Consider the following 23689-nt stretch of genomic DNA (forward strand, 5'->3'; position numbering starts at 1 on the left):
CAACCCCCAGTCAGGGAAAGCAAGGATCCTGAAGGAGCCTCTACCTGTAGAGAAGGGGAAAGAGAAACCCCACCCAGGGTCACTCATTCAAACTGAGGAGCTCCAGTATACACCAGTGTACCAGTCAGAGTCACATGACACTAGCCTGGGTGTCAGAAAGCCCAAACTGGGACATTCATCCCAGCCAAAGAGTGACAGGTCACCCAGGAATGTCTTCCAAAAACTCAAGAGCTTTCCCACATCCTTGATGACTCAACATGGTGTCACTAATCTCAGCAAGGAATCACTAAGTTCCCCAGTGCCTAGGCCATGGAGGCACCCACACCCAACTCCAAGACTGAATATGGCTGAAGTACCCACACAGATACTACACTACTGCAGCTACCTGGAACCAATACTAAAACACCCTAGTCTATGGTGAATATAAAACATACCTACAAGAGGAAGTCGCTCTACTCAAAGCTCATTCAAAAGTAGTAGAAGAAGCAACTGCTCTACCAGATGACCAGACACCAACAAAAAGATACTACAAATACACAAAAACAAGAAAATATGACACCACCAAAGGAATGCAGTATTTCTCAAGTACTAGACACAATAGAGCAGGAAACCCTTGAAATGACCGAAAAGGAATTCTGAGCAGCAATCTTAAGGAAACTCCATGAGATACCAGAAGACTCACTTAGAAATGCATTGAAAGGAGAAAAGGGATCCAGGATATGAAGGAGGAAATTTACAAGAGATTAATACCTTAAAAAAGAATGTAGCAGAACTCCTTGAACTGAAGGATTCATTCAGTGAAATAAAAAACATAACCTAGAGCTTAAGCACCAGGCTAGAGCAAGCAGAAGAAAGAATGTGTGATCTTGAAGATGGTCTTTTAGATATAACACAAGTGGACAAAGAAATAAAAAAGAAAAACAAACTTAATTAGATGAAGACAATCTAAGAGCTAGCAGACAACTACACAAACATCCAAACCATGAGTGTTCTGGAAGGGGAAAAGAGAGGAAAAGGCATTGAAAAGCTACTCAATGAAATAATAACAGAAAACTTCCCAGGTATGGGGAGAGACAAGGATCTTCAGATCCAGAAGGCTCAAAGATCTCCAAACAGATTCAATCCAAAAAGATCTTCTCCAAGACACATTATAGTCAAACTGACAAAGGTCAAAGACAAAGAAAGAAAACTAAAAGCAGCAAGAGAAAAGCCTCAAATTACCTATAAGGGAGCTGCCATCAGACTAACAGCAGACTTGTCAACAGAAACTATATAGGCCAGAAGAAAATGGGATGATATATTCAAAATACTAAAAGAAAAAAAAAATGTCAGCCAAGAATACTATACCCAGTAATGCTATCCTGGAAATGAGGGAGAAATAGTGTATTTTCCAGACAAACAAAAACTATGGGAGTTCACTGCCACATGACCATCCTTGCAAGAAATCCTCAAGGGAATCCTGCATCTGGAATCTGAAAAATGATAACTACTACCATGAATATACAGAAAGAACAAAAAAGCAAATGAGAAAGAGAAAGAAACTAATCTTTTCACCTCACACACACACAAAAAAAGGCAACAAACACCAAAAACAAACAATAAAAGGGCTAGAAAGGAACAAAATTTATTTAAAACATCCAAAGGAAAAGCAATAAAATTCCAGGAGTAAGACAATTCCTTTCAATAACAATCGTAAATATAAATGGATTAAATTCCCCACTCAAAAGACACAGACTGACTGATCGAGTTAAAAATCTAGATCCAACTATATGCTGTTTTCAAGCAGCTCACCTCGTGTGTGAAGACACACAGACTAATAGTGAAGGGATGGTAGAAGGTATACCACGTGAATAGAAACCAAAAACGAGCAGGAGTAGCTATTCTTATATTGGGTAAAATAGACTTCAAACCAAAAACCATAAAAAGAGACAAAGAAGGTTACCATATAATGATGAAGGGATCTATCCTTCAAGAACTCATAACAACCATATGTGTATATATATTTACCCAATACCAGAGCACACACACATATAAAGCAAACACTGTTAGGTCTAAAGAATGAGATAGACCCAAATATGATAATAGTTGGGGACTTGATCACCCATCTCTCAGAACTGGACAGATCATCTGTCCAATAACTCAATAGAAAAACAGGATTTAAGCTAAACTTTACACCAATTAGATCAGGCAGACATCTACAAAATATTTTATCCAACAACTACAGAATAGATATTCTTCTCATTAGCACATGGAGCATTTTTTGGAATAGACCACATATTAGGTCACAAATCAACTCTCAGTAAATTTTAAAAACTTGAAATAATTTCAAGTATCTTTTCAGATCACAATGGTTTAAAACTAAAAATTAATAACAAGCAAAACTCTGGAAACCTACAAATACATGTAAATTAAATAGCATGTTCCTGAAGACCTATGGGTCCAAGAATAAATTAAACAGGACATCAAAAAATGTCTTGCAACTAATGAAAATAAAGACACATCATACCAAAACCTGCGGGATACTGCAAAAGAAGTACAAAAAGGGAAGTTTATTGCAATAAATGCTTCCATCAAAAGAATATAAAGATCACAAATAAACAACTTATTGTTATACCATAAAGAACTAGAAAAACAGGAACAATCCAATCTTAAAATTAGTAGATGGAAAGAATTAAGATTAGAGTGGAACTAAATGAAATAGAGACCCAAAAAATGATACAAAAAGCTCACTGAAACAAAAAGTTGGTTCTCTGTGAAGAGCAAGGCTAACTAAAAAAAGAAGAGAGAAGAACCAAATAACCAACATCAGAAGTAAAAAAGGTGACCTTACAACCGATACTACAGAAATACAAAGCATTAACAGACTATTATAAACAACTATATACCAACAAATTTGAAAACCTGGAGGAAATGGGTAAATTTCTGGACACATACAAACTACTAAGACTGAACAAAGAAGAAATAGAAAACCTGATCAGACCAATAACAAGCAACAAGATAGAAGTAGTAATCAGTAGTCTCCCAACAAAGAAAAGCCCAGGACAGATGGCTTTACTGCTGAATTCTACCAAACCTTTAAAGAGGAATTAATACTAATTCACATACATCAGGGAAAGGACTGCCTCTTCAATAAATGGTGCTGGGAAAAGTGAACAACCATATGTAGAAGAATGAAACTAGACCTGTACTACTCATCATATACCAAAATCAACTAAGAATGGATTAAAGACTTAAATATAAGACCTGAAACTATAAAATTTCTAAAAGAAAACATAGAGGAAACACTTCAGGAAGTAGGACTGGGCAAAGACTTTTGAATAAGACCCCGAAAAGCACAGGCAACAACAGAAAAAATATAAAAATTGGGTTATATCCAACTAAAATGTTTCTTTCACAGCAAAAGAAACAATTGACAGAGTGAAAAGACAGCCTGCAGAATGAGGAAAAATATTTGCAAACAATGCATCCGGCAAGACATTAATTTCCAGAATATATAAGGAACTAAAACAACAGTAAAAAAACAAGTAACCTGATTAAAAAATGGGCAAAGGAGCTAAATAGGCATTTCTCAAAAGAAGATATACAAATGAAAAAATGCTCAACATCACTAAGCATCTGGGAAATGCAAATCAAAATCACATTGAGATATCATCTCACCCCTGTTAGACTGGCCATTATCAAAAAGACGGAATAAAAAGTGCTGGTGAGGAAGAAGGGAAAGGGAAACCCTCCTACACTGTTTTTGAGAATGTAAATTAGTACAGCCATTATGGAAAATGGTATGAAGGTTTCTCAGACAACTACAGATAGAATTGCCATATAATCTGGCAATTCTATTGCTGGGTATATACCCAAAGGAATGGAAATCATCATCTCTCAAAGGTATACCTGCACTCCCATGTTTCTTACAGATCTATTTACAATTGCCAAGATTGGAACCAACCTAAATGTCCATCAACAGATGACTGGATAAGGAAAATGTGCTATATATACACAATGGAATACTACTTTACAATAAAAAAAATAAAATTCTGCCATTCACAGCAACATGGATGAACTTAAAGAAGATTGTGCTAAGTGAAATTAGCCAGGCTCAGAAAGAGAAATGCTGCATGTGTTTACTCATAAGTGGGAGCTAAAACAAACAAATAAATGAAAAAAAGGACAAAAGATAGAACAATCACAATAATCTGTTGAACTTTCAAAAGGAGAGACCATTAGAGGTGAGAAAAGGGGAGAGGTTAGTGAGAAATTGGTAAAGGACCACAGAAACGATTACATTCTGTAATGTTAAATATCCTAATTATCCTATGAGGATCACATATTGCACACAGATATGGATATTCAAATCTGTACCCCGCAGATATGTACAATCAATTATGCTTGAATTAAAAAAAGAAGAAGAAGAGAATTTAGGTGTATGAGATATGCTTTTGCAAAAAGGTAATGGAATCGTGTCAAAAATGCAGAGAATAATAATCTACCCAACTCAGGAAGAGAGCATAAAGTGGTTTGTGCCAGCAAGTGAGGGTATTAGGTAAATAAGTTTGGGGGAGATGTCTTTGATACTCACAAACAACAGTTTTTATTCTTTACCAAATATATCAGTAACAACTGTGAGGATTAGTTAAGAACTCTCCAGAGGTCCTAGTCCTCAGTCTGGGCTATAGTTGCCAAAATTTATGGAGCCTTGCCCTCTGCTGTTGCTCCTATTTTCTCACACCAAAAGGGCTGTTTAAAACTGGAGCAAAAGGCAGAGAACCTATTCTATTCAAAGAAACAGAAAGCCTCTTAACTCTTTCTGTGTTAAAAATGGGGTCACAAATACAGATGACAACAGGGGCCAGGCAGATAAAATAAACAAATCTGGCCTCTCTTTGATAGTAGGGAGTGGTGGAGACTTGCCAATGCAGGCAGGTAATGCTCAGCTCCAGTCAATTATTACCATGCGTGAATGTACATTCAGTTTTACCAGGTATTCCACTTCTTTAGAAAAGATAGAAATCTTGATTTCTATGTGACATGTCCAGATTACTTAATGTTCAACAACTAATTTTGAAAAAAAAAAATGCCATGGGAAGCTAAACAAAACACATCTGTGGGCTACATTTAGCCTGTGGGTAGCCAGTATGTGACCCATGATATAAAGGACACAAGGAGGCAATTTCCTAGATATGCAAGAACAGGAAACCAAAAGTATAGTTTTGCTACCTTGGTATTGGAACTGGAAAGTTTAAAACTGAGGATACTCTTTCTGCCTTTTACAGAGCCAACTGATCTGTTACCTACATGCAAGCCCTGTTTCCCAGTGTTGCACTACAATCTTGATTTTTCTCTGTTTACTAATGGCTTCTTTGATCTCATATGAGTTTGGTTTGTCATCGCACCTCTTCTAGCCTTAAGTATCCAGTCCATAAACATGGGATATCTTTTCATTTATTTAGGTCTTCTTTAATTTCTTTCAGCAATATTTTGTAGTTTTTGGTGTATAAGTCTTGCACGCACTTGTTTAAATTTATTCCCAAGTATTTTTTCCATGCAATTGTAAATGAAATTTTCTTAATTCCCCTTTTGAATTTTTTATTGCTACTGTATAGAAATACAACTGATCTTGTATTTTGCAACTTTGCAGAATTCATTTATCAGCTCTGATAGATTTTTAGTGTATTCTTTAGGATTTTCCATATATAAGATCATGTCATCTGTGAATAGAAATACTTTTAACATTTTCCTTTGCAATTTGGATGCCTTTTATTTCTTTTTATTGCCTAATTGCTCTGGCTAGAACTTCCAGTACCATGATGAATAGAAGTAATAAAAACAGGCATTCTTGTCTTGTTCCTGATCTTAGGGTGAAAGCTTTTAGTTTTTCAACATTAAGTATGATGTTAGGTATGGGTTTTTCATAAATGCCCTTTATCAGGTTGAAGTTCTTTTCTATTCCTAGTTGAGTGGTTTTGTAATGAAAGCATGTTGAATTACTCAAAGAAGTTGTTAATATTAGCAAGAGAAAGGTGTATTATAAATGTTTTGCTCTGGGACTGGACTAGATGGGGCCACTTCTTCCCTTCTCCTCCAATGCTTATGACTCACAGGATCTGAAGTAATAGCACCTCCCCCTGACCCAGTTCTATCAAGAGAGAAATGAGGTGTAACTAGTTACCTAACAGTGAAAAAGCAGAGGTCTAGAAGAAGGAAGCAAAAGATCTGTACCCTAGGGAGAAGTGTAGAGAAATAATGAGACCAAGGAGTTATGGGAGAAGAGGAAAAGAAGGAGGGAGAACTTAGAGGAGGTCTCTCTGTCCCTGATGACCATCAGAAGCAGACTAGATCTAGCTTGTTAGACAACTATATTGGAAACGTAAGTAGTATGATGGTACTTCAAAAAGCTCATGGGAAGATTTGTATTATCTTTTAATTACATTTTTTTCACTAACTTTTTGAAGTACCCTTGTATTTTGAAGCATCATTTGGATTCCATATATAGTAGTCCACACTTATCCATGGGGAATACATTCTAAGACTCTTAATGGATGCCTGAAACCACAGATAATATCTAACTCTATATATACTGTGTTTTTCTTTCTGTACATATGAGTACATATCTACAATAAAGTTGGATTTAATTAAGATTAAGTTAATCCAGTGCACCTTGTTGCCATCAATCAGAACACGTTTTCTGTTGATGTCTTCCACCCACAAATGTAATGCCTTTTTTCTACCTTAACTAAGCACTCATCACCCTCTGTGGCTGTAACTTTTGCCATTTGAGGTATGACAGCAAAACTAGCACAGATTTGTTTTTCCTTCTTCACAATTTCATGGATAGATTTGTTCTTATCATAGATCTTAGCAACCTCAGCATATGATTTTTCTCTTTCCTTATCAAGTTGAGAACTTTCACCTTTTCACTTAAAGGGAGTACTTTATGACTTCTGTTTGGCATATCCAAGTTTCCAGTATCACTACTCTTACACTTTGGGGCCATTATGACACAAAATAAGGGTTACTTGAATATAAGCACTGTGATAAAATGACAATTGATCTGACAACCAAGAAGGCTACCAAGCAACTAATAGGCTGGTGATGTCTACAGCATGGAGATGGTGGGCAAAGGGATGATTCATGTCCCAGGTAAAACAGGGCAGTATGGCACGAAATTTCATCACACTACTCAGATCAGTAGGCAATTTAAAATTTATAAATTATTTCTGGAATTTTCCACATAATATTTTTGGGCCCCGGTTGACCCCAGGTAACTGAAACCACAGAAAGTGAAACCTCAGATGGGGGGGAGGGCTACAGTACAAACTTGATCATCTAAAAACAGTATTTTCTTTTTGGTAATAAACTGTATTTTAACACCCCTTCCAAGTATTAGTTGCATAATTTAGACATTATAATTGGATCTGGAGAGGTGAGGAAGAATTGGTGGTCACATGTCACATAGTGCTACTGTTTGCCCTCCTACCTAACTGTATGATGACTGAGTCAGCATACCCTTGTTAAGTTGCAGAAACCTAATGGACATCTATATGTAGGCAACAGGCATTCAGGGAAGATGTCAATGCTGGGAATATATGCTTGAGGGTCATCAGCACAATTAATAAGACTGGATGATATCACCAAGGAATGAAAGATAGAGGAGAAAGAACTCTAAGGACTAAGTCCGGAGGCACATCAGTATTAAGAAGTGACCGGCATGAGTGCGCATTGCTCAGAGAGGCACGCAGCCAGAGAAGTGGAAGATCTGTGGAGACCACGTGCCTTGCAGTGCTAGAGCATGATCCAGCAGATAGGCCTTCCTGCTGTTGCCCGACTCCATCCCCAGCCCAGCCGAGTTCATGCTGACCAAAGAGGTGACTCCCCAGAGAGTCCCAAGACCCAAGTTGACCATGCACCCAAGGCACTAGTGGGCAACCAAGCGGATAATGAGGCAGCCATATGAAATTGGCAGCCCCAGCAGTATCCTAGCCATACAATACTGTCAAACCAGTGGACTGTGAAATCCCCTGCCACAATGACTAAACATCAAAGGAAAGATAACAGGAATATGAAAAATCAAGAAAGTACACCACCAAAGGGTAATAACTCTAAAGTTCTAGATCCTATAGAACAAGAAGCCCTTGAAATGCCTGACAAGGAATTTCAAGTGATAATTCTAAGGAAACTAAATGAGGTACAAGAAAACTCAGCAAGACAACACGATGAAATGAGGAAAAGTATACAGGACCTGAAAGAAGAAATGTACAAGGAAATCAATGCCCTGAAAAAGAATGTAGCAGAGATTGCCGAGCTGAAGAATTCATTCAATGAAATGAAAAACACAACAGAGAGTTTAACCAGCAGGCTTGCAGAAGCAGAAGAGAGAACTTCTGACCTTGAAGATGGGATGTATGAAATAACAAAGGCAGACCAAAAAAAAAAAAAAAGAGGGAAAAAGAATTAAAAACATTGAAGAAAATCTAAGAGACATATCAGACAACCTTAAGCACTCAAATATCTGAGTCATGGGTATTCCAGAAAGGGAGGAAAAAGGAGATTGCATTGAATACATATTCAACAAAATAGTGGCAGAAAACTTCCCAGGTATAGGAAAAGACACAGATCTTCAGATTCAGGAAGCTCAAAGATCCCCAACTGTATTCAACCCAAAAAGGTCTTCTCCAAGACATGTTATAGTCAAATTAGCAAAACTCAAAGACAGAGAGAGAATCTTAAAAGCTGCAAGAGAGAAGCATCAAATCGCCTATAAGGGAGCCCCGATCAGACTAACATCCGACTTTTCATCACAAACCCTAAACGCCAGAAAGGAATGGGATGATATATTCAAAATACCAAAAGACAGATATTGTCAGCCAAGAATACTCTACCCTGCAAGGCTATTTTTCCGAAATGAAGGGAAAATAGTATATTTCTCACACAAACAAAAACTGCAGGAGTTCACCACCCCATGACCACCCTTACAAGAAATTCTCAAAGGAGTACTGGGTTTGGTTCCTGGAAAATAACTACCACTGCCATAAAAACTCAAGAAAAATCAAAAACCACTAGTAAAATAAAAATGACAACAATGAAGAGAAAAAACAGTTTATCTACAACCCAAGGAACCATCAAATACAGAAGACAAATGGTAAATCAGAAAGAAAGGAACAAAAGACACTTAAGACATCCAAACAAAAATCAATAAAATGCTAGGAATAAATCAACACTTTTCAATAACAACTCTTAATGTAAGAAGATTAAAATCCCACTCAAAAGACACAGACTGACTGACTGGATTAAAAAGGAGGATCCAACTATATGCTGCCTTCAAGAGACCCACCCAACCCATAAAGACTCACATAGACTAAGAGTGAAAGGATGGAAGAAGATTTACCATGCAAACAGAAAAGAAAAATGAGCTCGAGTAGCTATTCTTATATCTGATAAAATAGACTTTAAACTAAAAACCATAAAAAGAGACAATGAGGGACAGTACGTAATGATAAAAGGACTGATCCATCAAGAAGACATAACAATCATAAATATATATGCACCCAATGTTGGAGCAGCCAGATTTATATAGCAAACTCTATTAGACCTAAAGAAGGAGATAGACACTAATACCATAATAGCAGGGGACCTGAACACCCTACTATCAATATTGGGCAGATCATCTAGGCAAAGAATCAGCAGAGAAACACAAGATCTAAACAACATTCTAGACCAGTTGGACTTGGGAGATATCTACAGAACATTCCATCCAACAACCTCAGAATATTCATTCTTCTCATTAGCACATGGATCATTCTCCAGGATACATCACATGTTAGGTCACAAATGAAGTCTCAAAAACTAAAAAAAATTGGAATAATTCCATGTATTTTTTTCAGACCACAATGGATTAAAATTAGAAATCAGTAACAAAGGAAATTCTGAAAATAATGCAAACACATGGAAATTAAACTGCATTCTACTTAATGACATATGGGTCCAAGAGGAAAACAGGAAATCAAAAAATTTATTGAGAATATTGAAAATAATGATACATCATACCAAAACCTGTGGGATACTGCAAAAGCAGTACTAATGGGGAAATTTATCACATTAAATGCTTACTGCAAAAGAATGGAAAGATGGCAAGTAAAAAACCTTACACTTCACCTTAAAGAACTAGAAAAACAAGAACAATCCAAATCCCTAGTTAGCAGACAGAAAGAAATCATTAAGACCAGAGGAGAACTTAATGAAATTCAAACCTCAAAAAACAATACAAAAGATCAATGAATCAAAAAGTTGGTTTTTTGAAAAGATAAATAAAATCGACAAACCATTAGCACAGCTAACTAAAAAAAAAAAAAAGTGAGAATATCCAAATAACAAAAATTAGGAATGAAAAAGGTGATATTACAGCTGATATTTCTGAAATACAAGGAATCATTAGAGACTACTATAAACAACTATATGCCAACAAATTTGGAAATCTGGAGGAAATGTATAAATTTCTGGACACATACAAGCTACCAAAACTGAGCCAAGAAGATGCAGAAAATATGAACAGACCAATAACAATAAAAGAGATTGAAGCTGTTATCAGAAAGCTCCCAACAAACAAAAGGCCAGGAGCAGATGGATCCACAGCAGAATTTTACCAAACATTCAAAGAGGATTTGACACCGATTCTCTACAAACTATTCCAAAAAATTGAAACAGAGGCAATGCTCCCAAGCTCATTCTATGAAGCAAACATCACCCTGATACCCAAAAGAGATAAAGATACAATTAAAAAAGAAAACTACAGGTCAATATCCTTGATGAATATAGATGCAAAAATCCTAAATAAAATACTAGGTAACAGAATACAGCAGCACATATGCAAAATTATACAGCATTATCAAGTGGGATTCATCCCAGGGATGCAACATTGGTTCAACATACACAAAGTAATAAATGTGATACACCATATCAATAAAATAAAACACAAGGACCATATGATCATCTCTATAGATGCTGAAAAAGCATTTGATAAAATTCAACCCTCATTCATGACAAAGACTCTATAAATTTAAGTATAGATAGAAAGTATCTCAAAAAATTAAAGCCATTTTTGACAAACCCACTGACAATATCTTCCTGAATGGGGAAAAGCTGAAAGCTTTTCCTTTAAGAACAGGAACTAGACAAGGATGCCCACTCTCACCACTCCTATTCAACATAGTGTTGGAAGTACTAGCCAGAGCAATCAGAGAAGAGAAGGAAATAAATGGCATCCAGATTGGAAAAGATGAAGTCAAACTGTCTCTGTTTATAGATGACACAATCCTATATATAGAACAGCCTAAAGCCTCTACAAAAATACTCTTGGAGTTGATAAAGAATTTCAGCAAATTTCCAGGATACAAAATCAACACACAAAAATCTGTAACATTTCTATTCTCCAATAGTGAACATGCAGAAAGAGAAATCAAGAAAGCTTGCCCATTTATAATAGCCACTAAAAAATAAAATACTTAGGAATAGAGTTTACCAAGGATGTGAAAAATCTCTATAATGAGAACTACATACCACTACTGAAAGAAATTAAAGAGGACACAAGAAGATGGAAAGATATCCCATGCTCTTGGATTGGAAGAATCAGCATTGTGAAAATGTCTGTACTACCCAGAGTGATATACAAATTCAATGCAATCCCCATCAAAATTTCAATGACATTTTTCTCAGAAATGGAAAGAATTATCCAGACATTTATATGGAATAAGAAAAGACCATGTATAGGCAAAGCAATGCTGAATAAAAAAAAAAAATAAAGCTGGAGGCATACCATGTCACCTGAATTTAAACTATACTACAAAGCTATAATAACCAAAACAGCATGGTAGTGGCATAAAAACACACACTGATCAATGGAATAGAATAGCTAACCCAGAAATCAACCCCCACACCTACAGCCATGTGATCTTTGACGAAGGCACCAAGCCTATACACTGGGGAAGTGACTGCCTCTTCAGCAAATGGTGCTGGAATTACTGGATATCCATAAGCAGGAGATGAAACTAGACCCATACCTCTCACCATATACTAAAATAAACTCAAAATGGATTAAAGAATTAAATATACACCCTGAAACAATAAAAATTCTTAAAGAAAACATACAAGAAACACTTCAGGAAGTAGGACTGGACACAGACTTCATGAATATGACCCCAAAAGCATGGGCAACCAAAGGAAAAATAAACAAATGGGATTATATTCAACTAAAAAGCTTCTGCACAGCAAAAGAAACAATTAACAGAGTTAAAAGACCACCAACAGAGTGGGAGAAAATATTTGCAAAATATATATCAGACAAAGGATTAATATACAGAATATACAAGGAACTGAAACAACTTTACAAGAAAAAAACAAGCAACCCAATTAATAAATGGGCAAAAGAGCTAAATAGGCATTTCTCAAAGGAAGATATATGAATGTCCAACAGACATATGAAAAAATGCTCAACATCACTCAGCATCCAGGAAATGCAAATCACAACCACACCGAGATACCATGTCTCCCCAGTCGGGATGGCTAAAATCCAAAAGACTGTGAATGATAAATGCTGGCAAGGTTGCGGAGAAAAAGGAACTCTCATACATTGTTGGTGGGACTGCAAAATGGTGCAGCCTCTATGGAAAATGGTATGGAGGTTCCTCAAACAATTGCAGATAGATCTACCATACGACCCAGCTATCCCACTGTTGGGAATATACCCAGAGGAATGGAAATCATCAAGTCGAAGGTATACCTGTTCCCCAATGTTCATTGCAGCACTCGTTACAATAGGTAAGAGTTGGAATCAGCCCAAATGTTCATCATTGGATGAGTGGATATGGAAACTGTGGTATATCTACATAATGGAATACTACTCAGCCATAAAAAAAGTGAAATACTGCCATTTGCAATGACATGGATGGACTTAGAGAGAATTATATTAAGTGAAACGAGTCAGGCACAGAAAGAGAAATATCACATGTTCTCACTTATTTGTGGGAGCTAAAAATAAATAAATAAATAAATGCAGTAAAAACCGGGGGCGGGGGAGGAGGGAAGAAGATATAACAATTACAATTCCTGGAAGTTGATACAATAAGCAAAGAGAAAGGACATTTTTGGGAGGGAGGGGGGAGGGAGGAGGGAGGGAAGTTTTGGTAATGGGCCACAATAATCAACCACATTGTATATTGACAAAATAAAATAAAATTTTTAAAAAAGAACACTAAACATTAATGAATCCATAATTAAATGTAGAAAAGCTAAAAAAATAAAAATAAAAATAAAAAAAAAATGGACTAGCAAAGAAAATGTAGAAGGAGTGACTTGGGAGAAAAACCAAAGAATATGGTAGTGTGAAAACTAAGGCAGTAAACTATTTCAAGGAGTGAGTGAATGTTTACTCTCTGATATGCTGCTGATAGCTTAAGATGATGACTGATAACCTAGGGTTGCCATAACAAATTACTACATATTGGGTGGCTTAAAAGAGCAGAAATTTATACTATCAGTTTTGGAGCCTGGAAGTCCAAAATCCAGGTGTAGGCAGAGTTCCTTCCTTCTGGAGGTTCTGAGGATATTTGTTCCCTGTCTCTCTCCTAGCTTTTGGTGGTTACTGGCAATCTTCGGTGTTCCTTGGCTTTTAGGCACATCACTCTAATCTCTGCCTTCATCTTTATATAGTGTTTTCCCTGTGTCTTCTGTTATCTTCCCCCTGTGCATCTGTCTCTGTGTTTTTTCTCCTTTTCTTATAAAGACACAGTCACATTGAATTAAGGCCTACCCTAATCACCTCATCTTCTTAATTACATCTGCAAAGACCTTATTTCCAAATAAGGCCACATTCACAGGTACCAGGGGTTACGTCTTTAATACAGCTTTTGGGAGACAAAATTCAACTCATAACTGATGTGTTCAAGAAAGGATAGGAAGAGGAGAATTTGAAACATTTTTTAAAAAGAGTGGTTTTGTTGTTTTCTTAGTTTTATTTTATTTTTTGCTTTGTTTTTAAGATGGTAACGATGTATTTAAATGTTGATGGAAATAATCTGGTAGAGTGAAAAATCAGTGCTTCAAGAGAGAAAGAGGAAAATTTCTGCATCAATGTTTTTGAGTAAATGAGACAGGATGGGATCTAGTAAAAAAGCAGAGAGACTGGCCTTAGCTAAGAATGTAGATAATTCATCCACAGTAATAGGAAGGAATGCTGAGTATATAAGCATTGATGTTGGTAGGTTGGTGCATTTGGTATTGAAAGCTTGTGAAATATTTCTTCTCATTGCTTTAGTTCCTCATTTCTAGGTGATATTCTTTGTGGTGCAGTATTATTAACTAAGAATTTTAGTATTTCCTTAGAATTAAAGCTTGTTATATTAGTTATCCATTGCTCTATAACAATTGTTTTTCACAGTGTCTGTGGGGTCTGAATTCAAAATGTTGGCCCAGTCTTGTCTGAAAAAGAATTTACTTTAGTGGTTGCTGAAAGGATTCTATCTTTCAACAGTTGTAGTACTTGAGGGCCTCAGTTTCTCATACGCTGTTGCCTGGAGTCTATACCTTCAGTCAGTCCCTTGCCATGTGAGTAGGGCAGCTTGCTTTATCAAAGCATGTAAGCTGAGAAGGCAACAGCAAGAGTCTGACAGCAAGACAAAAATCACACGTAACATCTCATCATCTTTTCCCTCTTCTATTAGTTAGGAATACCTCAAAAGGAGGGGATTAAACAAGGGCACAAATGCCAGGAGGGAGAAATCATGAGGGTCATCTTAAAAGTCTGCTTACTACAGTTGCTTTTCTTTCTTAAGCCTCACATTTGTCCTCCTTCTTTGCATATTTACAGGCAATGGCCTAGTTTGACTGCAAGTTCTGAGTTGTGTTGGCTATTGTGTAGGTAGTAATAATATTTCTGTATTTGCTTAGCTGGTCAGCAGATAGAGAAGAGTGGAAAATATGCTTGAAAACGACCTGATCACCCTAGCAGTATACTAGTTAGATTTGCTAAAATGATACCAAAGTCTTCAAGTTACTTGAATGTAGAAATTTCCCTATACAATCTCCTCCAAATTCTTTTGTTTTTGTAAATTCTTTCTATCCTATGGAATTTCTACAAAAAAGTGAAAAAACACAGATAAAATGAAATTTTCTCCTATGGGCTGACCTTGTGCCTTTCACAAGCTAAGTTAAATAGATAAGAAGGTTAATTTTTCTTTTGCAGATAAGGCATTTGTCACAGCAGTTTCCAGGAGAAATAATGTGATTTGACTGGAGAAAAACTCATTCTGATCAGTCAGACTATATCTTTTAACATATCAGGACTGAGCCTCAACAAGTACTTAAGAATTCTGTTTCCTGCAGACTGCTTTTTGTCCCCCAAAGACTTTGCTTATTATTCATTTTCATTTTCCATTATCTGAACATTAATGGTGTGTTATTGCTTCCTTTTTCTCATGCTGGTAAGTAATTCAAATAGAAAGTTATTCATTGTATTTGCAGAGAAAAATTTAAATAAAATGTCAGGAAGCTTGTAGCTTTTACAAATATCCCCCTGTAAGGAAAATCTTATCCTTAAACCTCAATGGTTCATTGATTATAAAAGTGCTTTCTATTTTCCTTCGGGTTAGCCATACTGAAAATGATCCATTATTTTTGCTTGAATGTTCTTGATGAAATTCATCTTTTCTCTTATCTCCTCTTAAATAGTGTCTTTACAATAGAACCTTTTGCAAAAATGTGAATATTGTAGCCTGGTGTGTGTGTGTATATATATATATATATAGTTTACTTTTAGATCTTCTATTAATTAGACAAAAAAGCAAAACCTTTTAGTTATATTTTCTTAAGCTAGGTTTCCATAGTCAAAGCTGTTGGCATTGTAGTTATCTAAATGCTCTGTAAAGAACAATGAGGATGTGGTTAATCTGGAGGATATTTTTATATAAAGTAGAATAAAGGCAGTCTCTAATCAAACATCCCAGTCTACATAGTCACCAGGCTCTTGCATGCAATGTGGGTTCTTGCTCGAGCAAAATGAGGGATTTTAAAAAAGGGTACAACTAACAACACTATTCCAAGTTTTTTGCTCTTTCCATATTTGTGACACATACTTAAGGTCTAGTTCATAGAAGCCATGGAATCTATGCATAAAGAAAAAGGTAGTTCAGTAACTTTACTTTAACTGAGTTTGCTTTTCTTAAAAACTTAACCAGAAATACCAATTAAACCTAAAGTCAGGACCCTGGCTTGTGTTTCTTTTGCTCCAAGCTCTATCGCTTATAAATAATGAGATGAAAAAATTGCTTAATCTCCCTGAGCACCATTTTGCTCATCATTTGATGCTGTGTCATAGGTTCAGATAAGATAATGGATGGGAAGGAACTATGGAGTTGTAAATAGTGAGTGTTTAAGTACGGGAGTGAGGGTGAAGTGATGGTATTAGAAGATGATGTAGCTGCTTAATCTGGACCTGTTTTGTTGAAAATAAGTCAAGTTCCTTAGTAGAAATCAAGTCACATGAAAGCACATGTGGCCTAGAATCAGAGTCAAATGGAAGGAACCCAAGTTAAAAATCTGTCATGGTGAACTTACAAAATACATCTTTGTTCCCCCAAGCCTTGAGGACCTGACCAAAGATTGTACATCAAATCAGACATTCCGATTGGTTTAAGTGGGATGATATCTAGCTGTGTTGGCAAGCTTTGACATTATTGCACCAGCACAGTCAGTCAGCTGCCTAGGCTTTTACTTTTGTTGTTTTTAGTCTTTTATCAGTTTGTTTTTTACAGCCTGACTTAAAAAAGTTTCTATGCTATTTATCTGTGTAATAAAATAAAACATCATATGAATTTACAAAGTTTTCTGGACCCCTTCCTTAACCCCAGATGTAACTACCCTTACATGTTTGTAGCATATTCTCTAGAACTTTCTTATTTTTTTCCCACTTTGTAGCTTTTAAAAAAACCCTTCTTGTTACTTGTGGTAGACACTGCCAATTGTCTACTCATCATCTATTTTCTTTCTTCATTATCTACAGAATTCCTAATTAATTCAGGATGATGAAGTCTCTAGCTCAAAACAACTTGACTTCCTTGGTTCCCCTGTAGCTATGATTGGCTTTGTGACCCAATTTTGGCCAAGGAGATATATGTGACGTTCTATTGGTTGGGGCTCTCAGTAAAACTATTGTTTTCCTCATCAAAAGGGACAGGACTCAACTGGCATGTGCTTTTCACCATTCTCTCTTCCCCCTCCTCCTGCAACCATCCTATAAGCACAAAGATGGAAGTCTGCATCTCGGATGATGTTGTAAAGGTGCTGCAACAGTCTTTAATAGCTACCTCCAGAATTCTTGTTACACGAGAAAAGGAAACTGGTGTGTTTAATCATGTTATTCTGATTTTCTGTTATGTAAGGCTTAGAACTATTAACTGACATAAAAGCTTTTTCTTTTTGTGTGGGTTGCAAAGTCCTGGGAACTCCTCATTTGGAAACTACATGTATCTGATCCTTACAGGAAAGATTTCACAACTCCTGAATTGCATAGGCAAAGACAAATCTATATTGCAAGGCAGGAAGGGGATGATAGGGAGACTTGTCACTTTGGGATCTATGTGAACTTACGGGAAATTCCTGAAATTTAGGGTCACATTCCTGGTCATAGGCAAATCTGTGGGAGAAAGGAAGGGTGTCTTTGGTGCCCCATTCACCACGCAGCTGAATTAGTGGTTAGGCTACAGTACCAAGACAAAGAAATGCAGTGAATAAATTCATTCCAGGTTCTAGTGATAGCTAAGCTTTCCTTTACCCTTTTAGGAAAGGATTAAAGGATTTCTAGGCAAGATTTGATTTAGTCGATTAATATGAATTTCTCCTGGTAGAAGTATAGGGGTCTGTGGTACCAGGTGGAGGGGCTGTTGTGGATCAGAGGGCCTTTCTGTGGCTGCTAAGCTCACACAGCACTGGTGCTTCCTTAATCCACCTGCTGCTGGTACTGTCTTTAGTAATGTGGAAAGAGAAAGGAATTTTACTTTACTTCTTGTTTGCCTAGTGGTTGCTTTTAAGAATTATTAAAGACTAACAGATATTTGCTAACAAGTCTCCTTTTTAGCCTTCAGGTTTCAAGCTTTTCTAGCCTTCATTTTAATACAGAAAAGCTTAAATTCTTACACAGATTTATGGTTTCTAGCTCTGCTAGGCCCTCAGCATTGCTTGCTGATTATTGTACTCGTCCCTAGTCAGTCAAATGATGCCATATGTGGCTGTTTGGCTGTTTCAAACTTCAGTGAATTTCTTCCGCGATTCTGTATCATTTATTCCTCCTTGCCTCATACTCCAAAAGAAGAGGCTGTCTTTTGGGAAATCGCCACTTTCTCTTTATGATCTTGCATTTCTTTAATTTCATGCATCTTGTGTCCTTCCTACCTGCTCAGAGCAAAGATTTCCTTTTCTTCAATGCTAATTAATTCAGTACCACATTCCAAGCTGTGTTTTCAGGAATCTTTTTCCCTTAAGTCTGTCCCTCAACCTGGTCAAAACTACTTCTTCCGCAGCAGAATTAATGGGAACTTATTTCAATTAATGACATCTCAATTAATGGCATTTTCATTAATGGCAAATCTATTATTTTAATTGTTCTGGTCAAAAGTCCTGGGGTCATTCTTTTTTTTATTTTACTTCTCAAAATACATTGTACTTGATTTTCATGTGCCTTTACCCATTCCTCTCCACCCCTCCTTCCCCTCCAACATCATATCTATTCACTTGACTTAAATAGTTCAAGGAATTTTTGTACTTATTCTGTCTTCTCCCCCCCACCCTTTATTTATTTTTGTGTTTATTTATTTTTAGCTCCCACAATTAAGTGAGAACATGTGGCATTTCTCTTTCTGTGCCTGACTTGTTTCACTTATTAAAATTTTCTCTAAGTCCGTCCATATTGTTGTGAATGGTAATATTTCATTCTTTTAAATAGGAGAGTAGTATTCCATTGTGTAGATATACCACAGTTTCCTTATCCACTTATCAGATGATGGACATTTGGGCTGATTCCAGCTCTTGGCTATTGTAAATAGAGCTGTAGTAAACATTGGAGAACAGGTATCCCTTCAGCATGATGATTTCCATTCCTCTGGGTATATTCCCAGCAGCGGAATCACTGGGTCATATGGTAGATCTATCTGCAATTGTTTGAGGAACCTCCATACCATTTTCCATAAAGGCTGCACCATTTTGCAGTCCCACAAACAGTGAATGAGAGTTCCTTTTCTCCACAACCTCACCAGCATTTATCATTCACAGTCTTCAGGATGTTAGCCATCCTAACTGGAGTGAGATGGTATCTCAGTGAGGTTTTGATTTGCATTTCCCAGATGCTGAGTGATGTTGAGCATTTTTTCATGTGTCTTTTGGCCATTCATATATTTTCCTTTGAAAAATGCCTATTCAGCTCCTTTGCCCATTTTAAAATTTAGTTATTTGGTTTTTTGTTGTAAAGTTGTTTCAGTTCCTTGTATATTCTGGATATTAATCCTTTGTCACATGTATATTTTGCAAATATTTTCTCCCACTCTGTTGGTGGTTTTTTTTACTCTGTTGATTATTTCTTTTGCTGTGCAGAAGTTTTTAGTTTGATATAATCTCATTTGTTTATTTTTCCTTTAGTTGCCTGTGCTTTTAGGGTCCTATTCATGAATTCTGTACTCACTCCTACTTCCTGGAGAGTTTCCCCTATGTTTTCTTTAAGGATTTTTATTGTTTCAGGATGTATATTTAATTATTTAATCCATTTTGTGTTGATTTTGGTATATAGTGAAAGGTATGGGTCTAGTTTCATTCTCCTACATATGAGTATCCAGTTTTCCCAGGACCACTTGTTGAAAAGTCAGTCTCTTCCCCAGTATGCAGATTTGCTGCCTTTGTCAAAGACCAGATGGCTGTAGGCATATGGATTGATTTCTGTGTTCACTATTCTATTCCATTGGTACATGTGTCTATTTTTATGCCAGTACAATGCTGTTTTGGTTATTATAGCTTTGTAATATAGTTTAAAGTCAGGTAGTGTTATGCCTCCAGCTTTATTTTTTTTGCTCAGGATTGCTTTGGGTATGCATGGTCTTTTGTTGTTCCGTATAAGTGTCTAGATAGCTTTTTTCATCTCAGAGAAAAAATGTCATTGGAATTTTGATGGGGAATGCATTTAATCTTTAGATCACTCTGGGTAATATGGACATTTTCAAAATGTTAATTCTTCCAATCCAAAAGCATAGGATATTTTTCCATCTTCTTGTGTCCGCCCTAATTTCTCTCAACAGTGGTTTGTAGTTCTATTCGTAGAGATTTTTCACATCTTTGGTCAGCTTTATTCCTAAGTATTTTTTTTTTTTTTTTTTTTTTTTTGCTATTTTAAATGGGCTAGCTTTCTTGATTTTTTTTTCTGCATGTTCAGTGGTGAAGTATAGAAATGCTACTGATATATGTGTGTTGATTTTGTATCCTGCAACTTTGCTGAAATCATTTATCAACTCTAAGAGTTTTATTAATAGAAGCTTTAGGCTGTTCAATATATAGGATCATATCATCTGCAAAAAAGGACAGCATGAGTTCATCCTTTCCAATCTGGATGCCCTTTATTTCATTCTCTTCTCTGATTGCTCTCCCTAGTATTTCAACCCTATGTTGAATAGGAGTGGTGAGAGTGGGCATCCTTGTCTAGTTCATGTTTTTAAGGATGTTTTCAGGATTATATTGGCTGTGGGCTGATCATATATGGCTTTAATTAGGTTGAGATACTTTCCATCTATGCCTAACTTGTAGATGGTCTTTATCATGAAAGGATGTTGAATTTTTTCATGTTTTTTCAGCATCAATAGAGATGATCATGTGGTTTTTGACTTTGCTTTTATTAATGTGGTGTATCACATTTATTGATTTGCATATGTTGAACCAACCTTGCATCCCTGGGATGAATCCCAGTTGATCATGGTGTATAATTTTCTGTGTGTGTTGCTGTTAGCTACTTTTTTATTGAGGAATTTTGCATCTATATTTGTCAAGGATATTGGCCTCTAGTTTTCTATTTTTGATGCATCTTTGTCTGGTTTTGGTATCAGGGTGATGTTTGCCTCTTAGAATGAGTTTCAGAGAATGGCATCTGTTTTAATCTTTTGGAAAAGTTTGTAGAGAATTGGCATCACTTTCTCTTTCAAGATTTGATAGAACTCTGCAGTGAATCCATCTGGTCCTGGGCTTTTCTTTGTTGGGAGCCTTCTGATAACAGCTTCAATCTCTTTTATTGTTATTGGTCTGTTCAGATATTCTATATCTTCTTGGCTCAGTTTTGGTAATTTGTATGCATCTAGAAATTTATCCATTGCCTCCAGATTTTCAAATTTGTTGGCATTTAGATATTTATAGTAGCCTCTAATGATTTCTTGTATTTTAGATGAATCAGTTGTAGTGTCACCTTTTCCATTTCTAATTTTTGTTGTTTGGGTCTTCTCTCTTCTTTTCTTATTTAATCTTGCTAAAGGTTTGTTGATTTTGTTTGTCTTTTCAAAAAATCAAACTCTTTTTTCATTGATCTTCTGTTTTGTTTTTCGGGTTTCTATTTCATTTAGTTCTGTTGTGATCTTAATTATTTTTTTCTGTCTACTAACTGTACATTTGGATTGTTCTTGTTTTTCTAGATCTTTAAGGTGAAGTGTTAGGTTATTTATTTGCCATCTTTCCATTCTTCTGAAGTAAGCATTTAATATGATAAATTTCTCCCTTAATACTGCTTTTGCAGTACTCCACAGGTTTCGGTATGATGTGTCATTATTTTCATTAGTTTCAAGAAATTTTTTGATTTCCTGTTTAATTTCTTCTTGGACCCACATGTCATTAAGTAGAATGTTGTTTAATTTCCATGTGTTTGAATAGTTTCCAGAGTTTCATTTATTATTGATTTCTAATTTTAACCCATTGTGATCATTAAAAATACACGGAATAATTCCATTTTTAAAAAATTTGTTAAGATTTGCTTTGTGACCAAACATGCAGTATATCCTGGAGAATGTTCCATGTGCTGATGAGAAGAATGAATATTCTGAGGTTGGGTGGAATGTTTGGTAGATATCTGCCAAATCCAATTGGTCTAAAATATTGTTTAGATCTTTTGTTTCTCTGTTTATTTTTTGCCTAATCTGTTCAATGATGAGAGTGGGGTGTTGAGGTCCTCCACCATTATGGTGTTAGTGTCTATCTCTTTCTTTTTATCTAATAGTGTTTGCTATGTAAATCAGGCTGCTCCAATGTTGGGTCCATATATATTTATGGTTGTTATGTCTTCTTGATGGATAGATCATTTTATCATTATATAGTGGCCTTCTTTATCTCCTTTTATGGTTTTTGATTTAAAGTCTATTTTATCTGGTATAATAATAGCTACTCCAGCTCATTTTTCATTTCCACTTGCATGATATATCTTTTTCCATCCTTTCACTCTTAGTCTATGTGTTTCCTTACAGGTTAAGTGAGTCACTTGGAGACAGCATATTGTTGGGTCCATCTTTTTAATTCAGTCAGCCAGTCTGTGTCTTTTGAATGGGGATTTTAATCCCTTTACATTTAGAGTTATTATTGAAAGGTGTTGATATACTCTTAGCATTTTACTGATTTTTGTTTAGTAGTCTTAAGTATCTTTTGTTCCTTTCTAATTTTCTGTTTGTCTTCTGTATTTGTTGGTTTCTTGGGGTGATAGATAAACTTTTGCTTTTCTCTTTTCTTAGCATTTTTGTTTTGCTGGTAGATATCGTTCTTTCTTGTGTTTTCATGGAAGTGATGGTTGTTTTTGTGGTAACAAACCCAGTACTTCTTTAAGAATTTCTTGTAGGACTGGTCGTGTGGTAGTGAACTTCTGCAGTTTTTGTTTGTCTGAGAAACATACTATTTGTCCTTCATTTTGGAAGGATAGCCTTGCTGGGAAAACTATTCTTGGCTGGCAATTTTTCTCCTTTAGTGTTTTGAATATATCATCCCATTTTTTTCTGGCTTTTAGAGTTTCTGATGAAAAGTCTGATGTTATTCTCATTGGGACTCCCTTGTAGATGATTTGCCACTTCTCTCTTGCAGCTTTTAAGATTCTATTTTTGTCTTTGAGCTTAGTCAGTTTGATTATCACTTGTCTTCGAGAGTACCTTTTTGGGTTGAATGTGTTTGCTGATCTTTGGGCATCCTGAATCTGGAGATCTGTGGCTTTCCCTATACTTGGGAAGTTTTCTGCTATTATTTCATGGAATATGTTTTCAATGCCATTTCCTTTTTCCTCCCCTTCTGGAATATCCATGATTCAGGTATTTGAGCGTGTAAGGTTGTCAGTTGTCTCTCTTAGATTTTCTTCAAATTTTTTGATTATTTTTTCTTTTTTCTGGTCTGCCTGTGATAATTCAAACAGCTTGTCTTCAAGGTCAGAAATTTTTTCTTCTGCTTATTTAAGTCTGCTGGTTAAACTCTCTGTTGTGTTTTTTATTTAATTGAATGGATCCTTCATCTCCACAAGCTCAGCTACATTCTTTTTCAAGGCATTGATTTCTTCATACATTTCTTCTTTCAGGTCCTTTATACTTTTTTTCATTTCATTGTGATGTCTAACTGAGTTTTCTTGTATCTCATTTAGTTTCCTTAAAATAGTTACTCTAAATTC

The 23689-nt window shown here is 35.9% G+C and overlaps 1 pseudogene; it reads left to right on the forward strand.

The window, feature by feature from the left end:
• Positions 1-6253: 6253 nt before the first annotated feature.
• Positions 6254-23689, forward strand: part of LOC134368320 (large ribosomal subunit protein eL8-like) — a 30685-nt pseudogene continuing 13249 nt past the window's right edge.

Source organism: Cynocephalus volans, chromosome X (assembly GCF_027409185.1).
Source record: "Cynocephalus volans isolate mCynVol1 chromosome X, mCynVol1.pri, whole genome shotgun sequence".
NCBI lineage: Eukaryota > Metazoa > Chordata > Mammalia > Dermoptera > Cynocephalidae > Cynocephalus > Cynocephalus volans.